Here is a 12,354-nt window from a genome sequence, read left to right on the forward strand (position 1 = left end):
AGAGGTGGTGAGAACCTTCCTCAGTTGGAAACCTGAATGACCATATGGAGCAGAGCTACTGCTAACTCCTGTGGAAGATGAAGCAGGAATCTAAAATAAAGCTTTGTTGTATTGCACCACTGAGATTTTAGAATAGATTTGTCCCCACAGCCAGGGGGAAATCCAGGATTTGTGGGGTATGAAACTTATACGATTTGAAGGATAAGTGTTTTTATAAAAACAGAACACGAAAATAACTTACTTTCATAAATTTGACAAGACATATGACCACGAAGACTCATTGCTACGGTCCTTCCAGGGCCCTGGGAGGGGTCTGTATAGATAGAGACCCTGACGCTTAAGGCTTGCTAGCTTCGTAGTAAATCTGCCTCTCCCCGCAGCACAGACTACTCTGACATAATTTCTTAAAAACATTTCCATCTCAGGCCTTCTGTTTCATCATGGAAGGAAAAGTTTGTTTCCTGATAGGACAATTCGTTCATTCCTTTAAAGGTAGGAAAGATTTTGGAGGGGGGCTGGTGAATATTCCTCTTCTCCTAAAACCATCACTGTGGTGGCATATACCCATCCACACCTGTGCATCAGCCCAGGAATACCATTTGTGTCTTTTGAAAAAGGATCATATACACCTTGCAACTGACGGGAATAGTTTGCCAAACACCCCAGCTTTTACTTCTATTAGCTTTGAGAGTTTGCAGATTTCTATCAGAATTCTCAGTGACTGATTGGTTGCTCAATGGATCCATCTATTCATTTATTCACTTATTAAACAAATATTTCTTATGTCAGACATAAGATGATCAACAATATTTTTGTGGTGCCTGCACTCCTTGCATTTAAAAATCCAGCCAATTCCTTGATCTGTTACTACTGGAATATATGGAGGCTAAGTTAATTCTTTCTGATCTGTGGGTTAAGATTGTCCTGAGCCAAATGGGTTGACTGACCTTTGCCCCTTTCCTACTTCCCATTTAAGGCATGTGGAAAGAATGAATTAGGTCATTCAGGAAAAACTGTTATAGCCTCAGGAAGAAAAGTGCTATTTAAATCCAAATCATTAGCACCAATAAATCTAATAATAGACATATAAATTCATAATGCATTTGAATAACTCTAAAATAAATATGTGTGGTGATTAAGTGATGCCATAATTGGAACTCTGTAGGTGGAAGTGGGATGAGGGGGAGAGAAAATCACTTTTCTTCTATCCTTATTAACCATCCAAATTTGGGAAGTGTTACTTGGAAGTGGAATTGTGAGAGCATCTCTGATTACGAAGGGCAGGCTAATGCAATTAGTTTCTATGAGACATTTTTGTAAGGTGTACATGCATGTCCTTTGAGTCTATTTGTCATTGTTATTATTAAAATTTTTGTTAAATTGCCAAATTTCATAGCAGTCAAGTAGCTTTATATGGGAATAATGCTAAATGTGGAGCTTGGGTGCACTCAGGTAATCATTGAAATATGAATGGTGGTCATGGATTAGCAAACACTTTTTCTCAAATTTCATGCAGTTTGTAGGCTACAGTGCTTCATTCTTATTGTGTGATACATAATGGGTCAGTACTTACAGATTTTCTGTTTTTTAGTGCCAGCCCCTTTCTTCCCCCCAATAAGAGCTATCTTTATGACACCCACATATTTTAAATGAAAGAAAACATAAATACATGCAAAACTGTCATTGGCTTTTAAGGTATTATATAAGTGATTAAATTTTATCATGAGACAACCAGCTAATGGTTTTAGTGGAACACATAAAACCTCATAAAATACAAAAGTTAAATTTTGTCATATAATGGGAATCGGTTAGAGAAACCAACAGTTTCCTTTTCCCCCTGAATAAATTCTAAACAGTCCTTAGAAAATGAATTACCAGACTGCAAATCAGGATGAAATATTTTATAGCCATAAAACTAAAGCTACTTTCAGACCACTTAGTTGGAGGGGGGGAAAAAAAGAGAGAGCAACTTGTCAGCCCTGTTGTTGCAGTGTCATTGCCAATGGCATTGATGCTGGGCTCTGCCTCCATTTTAGCAGTTTGACCTTGTTTAGAACAACCTGAATCCAATCGACAGGCCTCCCTCACAATACCCCACCCATAATAGAAGGCACAGCCCCTCCAAGAGCGTGTTCAGCTGGAGCTTTGCCAATGGAAGTAATTACGTGATGAAACTATTTAACTTTGACTAAAATACTCTCACCAGGTTCTTGCAAACGGTGTGTCTTATATCTTGTCGAAGCAATTTTATATCATGCCTTTAAAGTACAGTAATGGCCCCTTGCATTGACAGAGTCCTCGTAAAAGGAGAAGACCAAGACCTGGCTCATGAAGTGGTATTGATTTTCTGAGTTCCTGCTCGAGTTGCCAAAGATACAACACTGTTGTTAAGGAGAGGAGATGCCTTGGCCTTCAATATCACAGGAGGGTTCCTCGGTAAGCACAGGCGTCAGGAGGCCCCTGTGATAAATAATGCATTTGGGTGATAACTGCCTGTATTACTTTGTTAGTTTTAAAGTGACTCAGCACTTGTTCATCCTGAATGCTTCTTGATGTCACTGGTAGCTGTGCCAAACTGTTCTGTAGGTAAATAGTGCCCAGGCTCAAAGAGAGCATCTCTTGAGGGTTAATTTACATGAATGATTTATTTTAGGCAGATTTTTCTAAATTTTAATCAGTGAGGACAATGAACAGATTTGACTTCTAGCTAGAGTGATGGCTTCAATTTGTTGCTTAAAGAGAGCCTAAATGTGTCTGCAGATCCGGAACTATATCTAATACAGGTTAAGTTAGTTTTTAGTCACTTCTAGTAAGTCCGTGTGAAAAAGATTTATAACTTTGAGCATAGCTCTATGTATGTCATTACAGATAGCAAGAGAAGGAAACCGAGCATCTGATCAGATGCTTGCAAAATATGCATTTCCACCAACCTACATAAATGGATACAACTTAATCTTCACTTTTTTTTTCAGTCTTAAGTTGATAAACTGCACAGTGTCTAATGCTGAATAAAAGTAAGAAGATGGATCTGATGATTTTCAAGGAAAATTGAAAGTTATGTTTTTTTAATCTATTGAGAATATGAATGTCTATACTCAAAACCTTTTTTTTTTTTTTTTTGTAGTGGTGGTGGTGTGCATGTATGGGGAGGTGCTGTAGAGATGTAAGGAATAGGAATGTTGTTATATTGACCCCACTCTTGATTGGAACACTTTTTGGAGGAAGCTAAAGATGAGGGTGGAAGGTTTGGAACAGTGGAGCCAGAGCTAAGTCTCTGGTAGAGAACCGTGCAGTATGTATTCCTGACTCCAGCCCCCACAGGGCCCACATGAGTACCCTATGAGAGAAAAGGAGAGGGAGAGGGAGAGGGAGGTGCATATATGGTCTCTCCTCACTCAGAAGACAAAGAAGGCCAGAAAAGCAGGGCAATCAACTGAAACCTTTCACAGTTAAATAGGAAGATGTTGACCCATTAGCTTCTCTTTCCTCTCCTGTTCCAACAAACTAGGGGAGCTGGCAGGTTGGCCATGAGCAGGTACACATATTGTACACTGCTTAACTTTCAGGAATGTCACTAATGTAACAGGGCTCTTTGTTGGAATAACTTTGGTGGAGAGGGTACTGTCTGCCTGGTAGTTTTTGTGAGTGGCACCACTGGAATCATGCAGTGCTCAGCCAGCTTGGCAGTGTGCAGTGGCCCTGGAGAAGAGAAGCTATGTAATGAGAAGATGTTTCTACCTCAGTCTCCTCATCCTTACTTCAAGCTGTTAGAGGCCACAAAGGGCTCTAGCCTGGGCTGGGGAGAGAACCTTGAATCATATTTGATGTTGAAATTTTTAAATAAGTAGGAGTGAGTCTTAAATGATACAGATCTATACTAAAAGAGACTAAAGAGTTATGGAACAGCAAGATATGAAGAGGACCATTTATCAGGAGGAGAGGGGGCTTAACATTGTAGAGTGGTAGGCGGTGCTAGAAAAAAGTTGTACTGTTCCGTGTTTATACCGCAATGAGCAGCAACTCCTCAATACATTCAGTGCATATAAAATGAGAAGACTACCGCTTCTCCTTCCCTGCAATCGGAGAATATTTTCTTCAGGTCAAAATACATATTGATTATCTCATGAGTCTAAGAAAAGTCACTTGCCTGGAAAACAGTTTTGCTCGACTTTGTGCTCTAATTCCAGTAAGGAGGTTCCTCCTAGTCATGTGTCTGCTGTGTGCCCAGTTTCCAGGGATGGACTATCACCTTTCCCTGTATCTGAATCCATTCTCATTATGGTTTTCTACAACTGAATGCCTTTACAATCATCATCCTATTTTACTCTCAATAGTTGTCTAGACCCCCATCCCTTACCTGAGTTTTATTTAATCTGATGCCAGCAGTTTAGGGGTTTATTGAGATTCATGTGGAAAGCCTCACAAGCTGGTTGGTTTAGGAGATGTGCTAGTGCAGGACCATTGAGGGCACTGCTGCTTGGTAGGCAGCCTCCTAAGACACAGTGTATCTTATTTCAGGTGGAAGGAAGCATCTTTGACAATCCCAACACCACCCAACATTTACCATTTAGTTGCCAAGGAATGCTGTCATTCCTGGATGCAATCATGTTCTTGTTCTAAATGTTCTGTCGTTTTAGATGGACGATCTAAGGATAGTTAAGGGTCCATTAGCCTGGGGAAAATGAGGAGGTGATGCCCTCTGAAACTTGATGAAGGTCAGTTAAGGACAACTGAAAGATAACACTAATTCACACAGTGGGTAATAAAACAAGGGACCTCATTATCCTAAAAGGTGATACTAGCAGGAAATATAAATGGATTTTAAAAGGGTTTGGACAAATTTATGAATGACAGATTCATAAATGGTTTTAAAGAAAAGTGGGATGCAGTCAACCTTTAAGGTGGATGTCAGGAAGGATAGTCCTACCTTCTTGGGCCTTGCCACTTAGAACTGTTTTGAGCAATAGGACTCAGAGTTGAAGGGAACACAGGCATGGGTGGTCCCCAGCTCAGAAACACATAGAGAGCAGAATAATGTAAGAGGAGAGAATGAGCTTTGGAGTCCTACCACTTTCCAGATAGGTGGCCTTGGGAAAAGTCAAGTGTCTGAAGTCAAGGATAATATGTAATATGTACCTTGCACAGTTTTTAGGATCAGAGAGACTATATGTACACTATGTTCAAAGTCTCACATGTGGTATGTACTCAAAAATTTCAACTGTCATTATTATAAGTAAATCAATGGAAATTAAAATGACACTCTTTGCTACTTTCAAGCACAGGCACTTGTACTGGGCAGGTGGTTTCATTACATCACTGCATGCTCCATACGTAGAACCACAGAATTTCAGAAGACCATTACCCATAGAATCTTGGTAAGTCAACATTGCTGTGAAGAGGTTGATTCTAAGAACAGCCTCAGGTATTGGTGATTCCTTGTTGTAATTTAGGATCTGTGAGAAGTTTTAGGTGCCCACACTGGAGCCTTATACCTTACCTTCTTGCTGAGTTTCTTTTACGGATGACAGGACTTACTGCAGCTCTGAAAGCTTCCCAAATGACTCTTGAGAATCCTTTGACACCATCACTACCACTACCGTGCTGCCTAAGAATTTGAACTTCGGAAAGTTTACCAAAAAATAAAACAAAAAAACTTTGTGCTGCTAGGAATGGTGAGATTTAAGGGCAGATGACACTTTTGTGTAGGAAAATACTTTGAGGAGCCCTCTTTCTTGAGAAAGACAAACTTCTTTGGATCAATTACTGAAAAGAAGTAAGAGAAAATAGTCATATAGTTTTGCATAATTAAAAAACATAAAATTTGAGTTTTAGAGTGCTAGTTAATAAAAGAGAAAGGCAGGGGACTTTTGCTGGGTGTTTAAGGAAAGAAATGACTGGTGAGAAATTTCATGGGACAAGGATGACCAAAGGACTTTAAGATTAATGATATTTGCTTTTAAATCTTAGGTTGTTCCTATTTTGTGTTGTTCCATGATCTCTTCTATTCTACCCAAACTATGAAGTTAGTCATATGCAATAGCTTTGCACTGGTGGTGCTTTGGGGAAGCAAAGAGGACAGAGGAGATGACATACATGGATAAAGTAACCAAGGAAAGAGGACCAGTGTGAGGAGGCAGGACCTTAAGTAAGGAGGAATCAGTGAGAGTGACCAGGAAAGTCCTCCTTCCCTTCCTGGGAACTCTCAAATGTATTTGGGATTGCACTACATTTCTCATGTGTGGGACTAGGCCTGAGTAATTTTATCAGGAAATTTAAAGGAGAATGTGACCCTAGAAGATGGGAGGGCCTGGGACATTCAGATTATATGTCTGTTATCATTTGAACTCTGTTTAAATGAACTTACATCCCAAAGATGCCAGTATATGTTACTTTCATTTCAGCTGTCATTTATGGGGAAACAGACCAAAACAAAGAACACTAATCAAATTAATACTCCATTGTATGTGCACAGTGTTAGAAACTTTACAAAACAGTTTCATCTCTATTATTCATTTGACTTTCCAATCACTCTGTTAAATAGTAGCAAATTATGAAAATTTTATTCTTTCCAAATTTAGGTACCCAGAAATCCCATCTTTCAATAGGTTGTACTTCACCATATGCATGTAAGTCCTTGGATATTTGTTAAGGATTAAGTATTTGACTCATAGTTGGTGAGAAAACCCACATGGACTGGAATGTTGGTTTTGTTACAATTTATGAACCTTGGTATTCAACATTAATATAGAAAAGGTAGAGGGGACATTTGCTGAGCCGAATGCTCAGGTCTCTGGTATCTTGGACACACAGAACAATATGTAAAGTAATAGCAAAAACAAACAGCTTAGGAAAAGCAAAGCAAGGTATCTTTGTAATTCCTGAAAAGGATTTATAACCTATATAAACATGAATCATAAACCCATTGGCAAATAGATCCAAGCTCTTTCAGGAAGATGTTTCATTTATATGTGGGAACTAAAAACTCAGATAAGAGAGACAGTCAACAACAGAAAAGAAGATTCACGTTACTCAGAACACATAATACCTTGGTAAATGATTATCCTGACATTTTAGTTATAGACATTTGATTTTAATTTCCTCAGCACCTGTGCTCACTTTTGAGGGGACAAGGCATGCCAATAATCTCAGAGTTTTTGGAGTTATATAGCCTAATGGAAGGCCTTCTCTATAAAATACTGGACAAGTTCAGTCCAGTATTAGCTGAGTAGCCTTGAGCAGGTTATGTTCATTCATAGGTTTATTAAATTAATCAATGGCTCCGTTTTCTTTTTTTTTTTAAAGATTTTATTTATTTATTTGAGAGAGAGAGTGAGAGAGAGAAAGAGCACAAGAGGGGGGAGCGGGAGAAGGAGAAGCAGACTCCCTGCTGAGCAGGGAGCCCGATGCGGGACTTGATCTTGGGACTCCAGGATCATGACCTGAGCCGAAGGCAGTCGCTTAACCAACTGAGCCACCCAGGCGCCCTAATGGCTCTGTTTTCTCATATTCAGATTGATCATTATGGCAAATATTGATCAATATGAATATGAGAAAACAGAGCCATTTGCCCTCAAGTATCATACCATTCAGCCGACTTGAACTCAAACAGTAACTCAAAACAAGAAAGAAGACCTTAGGACAGTGTTTGTCAGCCTGTAGATCCTCCAATAAATATATTTAATGAATAAAAGAAGACAAAAAATATGGAAGTAAAAATAAGAAAGAAATGTACAGGGGCGCCTGGGTGGCTCAGTCGTTAAGCGTCTGCCTTCGGCTCAGGTCGTGATCCCAGGACCCTGGGATCGAGCCCCACATCGGGCTCCCTGCTCTGTGGGGAAGCCTGCTTCTCCCTCTCTTACTCCCCCTGCTTGTGTTCCCTCTCTCGCTGTGTCTCTCTCTGTCAAATAAATAAATAAAATCTTTAAAAAAAAAAAAAGAAAGAAAGAAATGTACACATATATACCTTTAATGTTGGTATATGTCCATTCAGACTGTTTTCTATGCACATGGAAGCATATATATAGATGGACTTATACTGTGCATGCTATTTTGCAATCTGATCTTTTTTTCCTGATAATATACATCATGAACAGTATTTAGCACTAACATTATTTAATACTTCCTTATAAGCTAAACATTTTACTTTTTCCAAAATTTCCTATAATAAGGAGAATTGCAGAATCTGTGACAAACGCCTTTTTTTTCCTTATCCTCTACAGAAGTTTAACAGCTTTATAGTTCACTTTTCACATGTCTATTTTATTTAATCATATTAGTGTTTTATTTGGTTTATTTTATATAAATAGGATATATATGTATATATATGAATGCTTGGGTGATATGTATGATGTGTGTGTGTGTGTGTATGATATATCATTTCATATATATACTAAATGTGCCCTCTAACATTCTATTGTGGACACCCTTCAGGTCAATAGGACCTGGATATTATTAATTGCATTCTATGTCATGGTGTCATTCAGTTATTTGCCCCATGATGGGCATTCAGATTATATCTGCTTTAATTTTTTTAGCAGTTTAAAACAATTATTTAAAAAAATTTGCTTGTACTGTATGTATCCTTATGGACTGATGTTTCTACAGGACAGATGACCAGAAGAACAATTTCTGAGATAAAGAGTCTGTTTATCTTTAATAAATACTGACAGAGTGTCTTCCCAAAAAGGTTACCAATCATCTTTCACCAGCAGTGTATAATACCCTACATCTATAGGAGCACCATGCACTGACCCAGCGTGAACTTTTAGGTACTTCCTTACCCTTTCAATTATGTATAGAATGCCTCAGCCTGGCTCTCAAGACCCTCCATGATATGAATTCAATTTAACATTTAGGTATTTTCCCCATTACTGTCCTATAGATACTATGTCCTGTAGAAACTCTTCACTTTAGCCAAAGTCATTGCATTGTTTCTAAAACCAAATTTATCTTTTCTTATTACTTAACCTTTGCTCAAGACTTTGGATTTGGATTTTTCTTCCATTCCACCATTTTTCTCTTTCTGACAAAATTTTCCCTGTTCTTCAAGCTCTACATTTTCCCTTGGCTCCCTGAGGCCCTCAACTGTGTTCCTCTCCACTCTTGAGCTGTCATGTTTTATTCATGTCTGTCCTGTGGCACTTCTATGTAATGCATTGTATCATATACAGTTCTTTATATACCTGCTTATTGCCCATACTAAATAGTAATATTTTGAAGATAGATGATCTGTCTCTTCATTAGTACTTTTCATATTGATACTTAAATTTTTTTATCAAATTGAATTAAAGGGATCAGTAAAAGAGCTATCACAATGTACTCAGTGAGTAGGGAACAAAGCAGAGGAAGCATTCAAAAATAATGAGTATATTTCACACCTGAGTTACTGGGAGCATGACGGTTCCTTTCTCTAACAGTCAGGAATAGGAGGAGAACATAGTTTGGACAGGATCTATTTTAGGCATCATCAGGACATCTGGATGGCAGAGTGGAACAGGGAGATGGCTGCATGCAATTCTGACTTTAGAGAAATTTGGAACTGGGAATATAGATACAGACTTTCCTAAATTTATATATATGCTTTTATTTTGAAATTGGAATAAGCTAACACATGGGTAATAGGAGAAATAATTATTTTCAATGTGGGAACACTATCTAAAATGGAATTGACTGGTAGGACATTGGCCAAAAGGTTTTGACGTCCCATTATTTGTTAAAGGTATCACAGATTTTGGAAGCCTTATTTTCTCATGTAAGGCAGATTGATGATGGTCACACTTCCAGTCTGTTATGTATGTATGTGGGTGTGTGAATATTGTTCTTGGTTCTCTCTAGAGTTAGCTGACATTCAGCAACTGACCCATACATGTACAGTCATTCTAGTTATCAAAATATTGAAATCATTTTCTACTGGATATTAGATTGTTTCTACTCCATATTGTATAAATGCCCTCTTGCCATCCCCCTGGCAACTCTACCCCTTCTCTTAGAACCTCTTTCCTCTGTACCAGCCCCTTCCCTTCTCACCTTAATCCTCCCAGACTTTCTCAAGATCTGGCAACTAAAGTGTTAACACCTGACAAGGCAGAGTGCTCTGGGTGGGGGTGGGGGTGGGGACAGGTCTGCACAACTGGGTCATCCCCAGATGCTTGCCCATAACACCTTTGGATTCACACAAAGCATGGTCCAGGCTTCTCCTCCCTTAAATAGAACAAGGAATTACTCATTTGTCCGTCTGAACATGAGCCTTCTTCATCCGTAGAGTACCACTCAGTCTTGACAGGTCATTAATACATTAAACCAGAACTGCAAAAGCTAGGATTTTTAAAGAATAAGAAGTTGACTGGGCATATTGCGAAGAGAATTCATCTCAGAGAGGACAGATACATTCAAGCCCTGTTTGTTTCAATATTTGCATTTAAAACTGCTGAAGGCAACTTAATGACAGATCAGATGATGATGCAATCCCATTTGTGAATTTAAATCTGATTTGTTTTAATATAATTTTTACCAAGGAAAGTATGAGGGAAGCTCTGTGCCACTGCTGTTGCTGGTGTTATTTAACCCATCTATTCTTTCTAGTAAAAAACCTGAAGAAATAAAAAACTATTGATCTTTATTTATTGACTTCCTTGTGAGTATAGTTAAAGTTGACACAGATCAATCACAATAAAGTTAAATGGATGATATAGTGTAACATTGCTTGGGGATTGCAAGTGGAGCTTTAATTATGAGAACGTTAACATTTCCCTATATGCAGACTGGGTTAGGGACAAGGATTGCCTAACTACTTAGGGACACTGGTAGTGGAGGTGACAGAATTCTGGCCACTCCACACATTCTTCAGCAAAGTTTTCAGCATCCTGTGGTGAGAGGGAAAAGCAGGAGGAAAAGGAAGTCACACAGTCATTTCTCAAATTTCTTATTAAATTTGTGTTTCACCCTGTTTCTCTTTGAAGATCCTAAGTATGATTAATATCCAACATTGTCAAGAGGGAGGAGGGAGACACACCAGGGGTGGTGAGGCATCTTGGAAAAGGCAGAATATCAGTCTTGAGCCCTATTGCATGCATTTACCCTGTGCCACATTGGTGGGGTCATTTCCCTTCTTCCTTCTATCCCCATCACCTAGCTGTTTCTAATCCATCTAATCCAAATAAAAAAATAATCTCTTTTGGAAAAAGAAAATGTTGCCAATGGAAGAATTCTCATCTCTCCTTTTGGGGTTGAGTTGGAACCAAACTGCTCAGATAGCAAAGTCATCTGACTAACAGTTGTCTCTGACTCCTATGTGAATGAAGATGACATAGTTATTCCAATTAGCAGGGCATGTACTATGCCTTATCTTTCTAACAATGGGAATTTCTTTACCCTGAATCACCCACACATGCTCACTCAGTTCCCATTGTAGCCAATATCAAATCTCAGCTAAATATAACCAATTGGTGGAGAGCAAGAGTTACAGATCAACTAAGTGGCCTTTATGGGGACTGAAGCATAAATACCTTAACCTCATTAGGCTAGTGTTCTGAGTCTTAGTGGACTCACTTAGCACCTTGATCCTCTTATGGATGCCTCTTCCAGTGACTGCAGTCCCTTTGGTTACTAATATTAGTTTTGTGTCCAGGTAGATTGGACTTGAAGTATTTATAGCCTCATAGTGGAGAATTATGAATCCTTTGGTGGTGGTGCATAAAATACTACCACTTATGTCTTTTATGTTGATTTTAATTCTAAAGAACCCAGGTTTTAAAGTCAGTAACATTAGCAGAATCTGAGAAAAGTGTATGGCCCTGCATTATATTGTATTCGTGTCACATTTGAAACCATGAACATTTCTGCTGGCGCTTAAAAACATGTTTTCTATCTTGTATATGAGCTTTTCTTTACCCCATCCCCTCCACAAAAACAGGACCTGACAGAAACCATTGTGTACTTATGTAAAGGTAAAAGAAATAGGGCTGCATCTCAGGGAATAAATGTTTCTTTGATTTCCTTTTCTTTTTCAATTGGTCGCCATTAATTTTAAACTTTCCTGGCATTTTCCAGGCAATAAGAAGAGGGAAGGGAGGGAGCTCTGGAGAGGAATTCTGGTCCTTTCTGTAAAGTATTCTCAACTGGTTGTCCATTTTGAAATGCAGCCTGCCTGCATACAAAAAGACCACCATTTTTTCACGTTCAAAAACAATTGACAGTTGGTCCAAATGCTGGAAATAAGGGTCACAGCAATTTCCATAAGAGGCAGAGTTAATGGGATTCTGGCCACTCCTAATGCTGCATGAAAATACTTAAGTTTTGTGCAAAAATCATTTGAAAGTGCACACCTATATCACCAGGAAAAGAGAGTCCTGATCT

At 38.7% G+C, this 12,354-nt stretch overlaps 1 long non-coding RNA gene across 4 annotated transcripts in view; it reads left to right on the forward strand.

Moving 5' to 3' along the window:
- The window catches only part of LOC115938625 (uncharacterized), a 547,961-nt gene that overhangs the window by 338,064 nt on the left and 197,543 nt on the right, over positions 1–12,354 (forward strand). Inside the window, exon 3 of one of the 4 annotated variants that reach the window (XR_014149293.1) lies at positions 2,294–2,436. The exons of the other annotated variants lie outside the window; for them this stretch is intronic. This is a non-coding gene — a long non-coding RNA (uncharacterized LOC115938625). The remainder of the gene's footprint in view (positions 1–2,293; positions 2,437–12,354) is intronic. 4 annotated transcript variants of the gene reach the window in all.

The sequence above is a fragment of the Leptonychotes weddellii genome, chromosome 10 (genome assembly GCF_054177405.1).
Source record: "Leptonychotes weddellii isolate Sample4059 chromosome 10, ASM5417740v2, whole genome shotgun sequence".
NCBI lineage: Eukaryota > Metazoa > Chordata > Mammalia > Carnivora > Phocidae > Leptonychotes > Leptonychotes weddellii.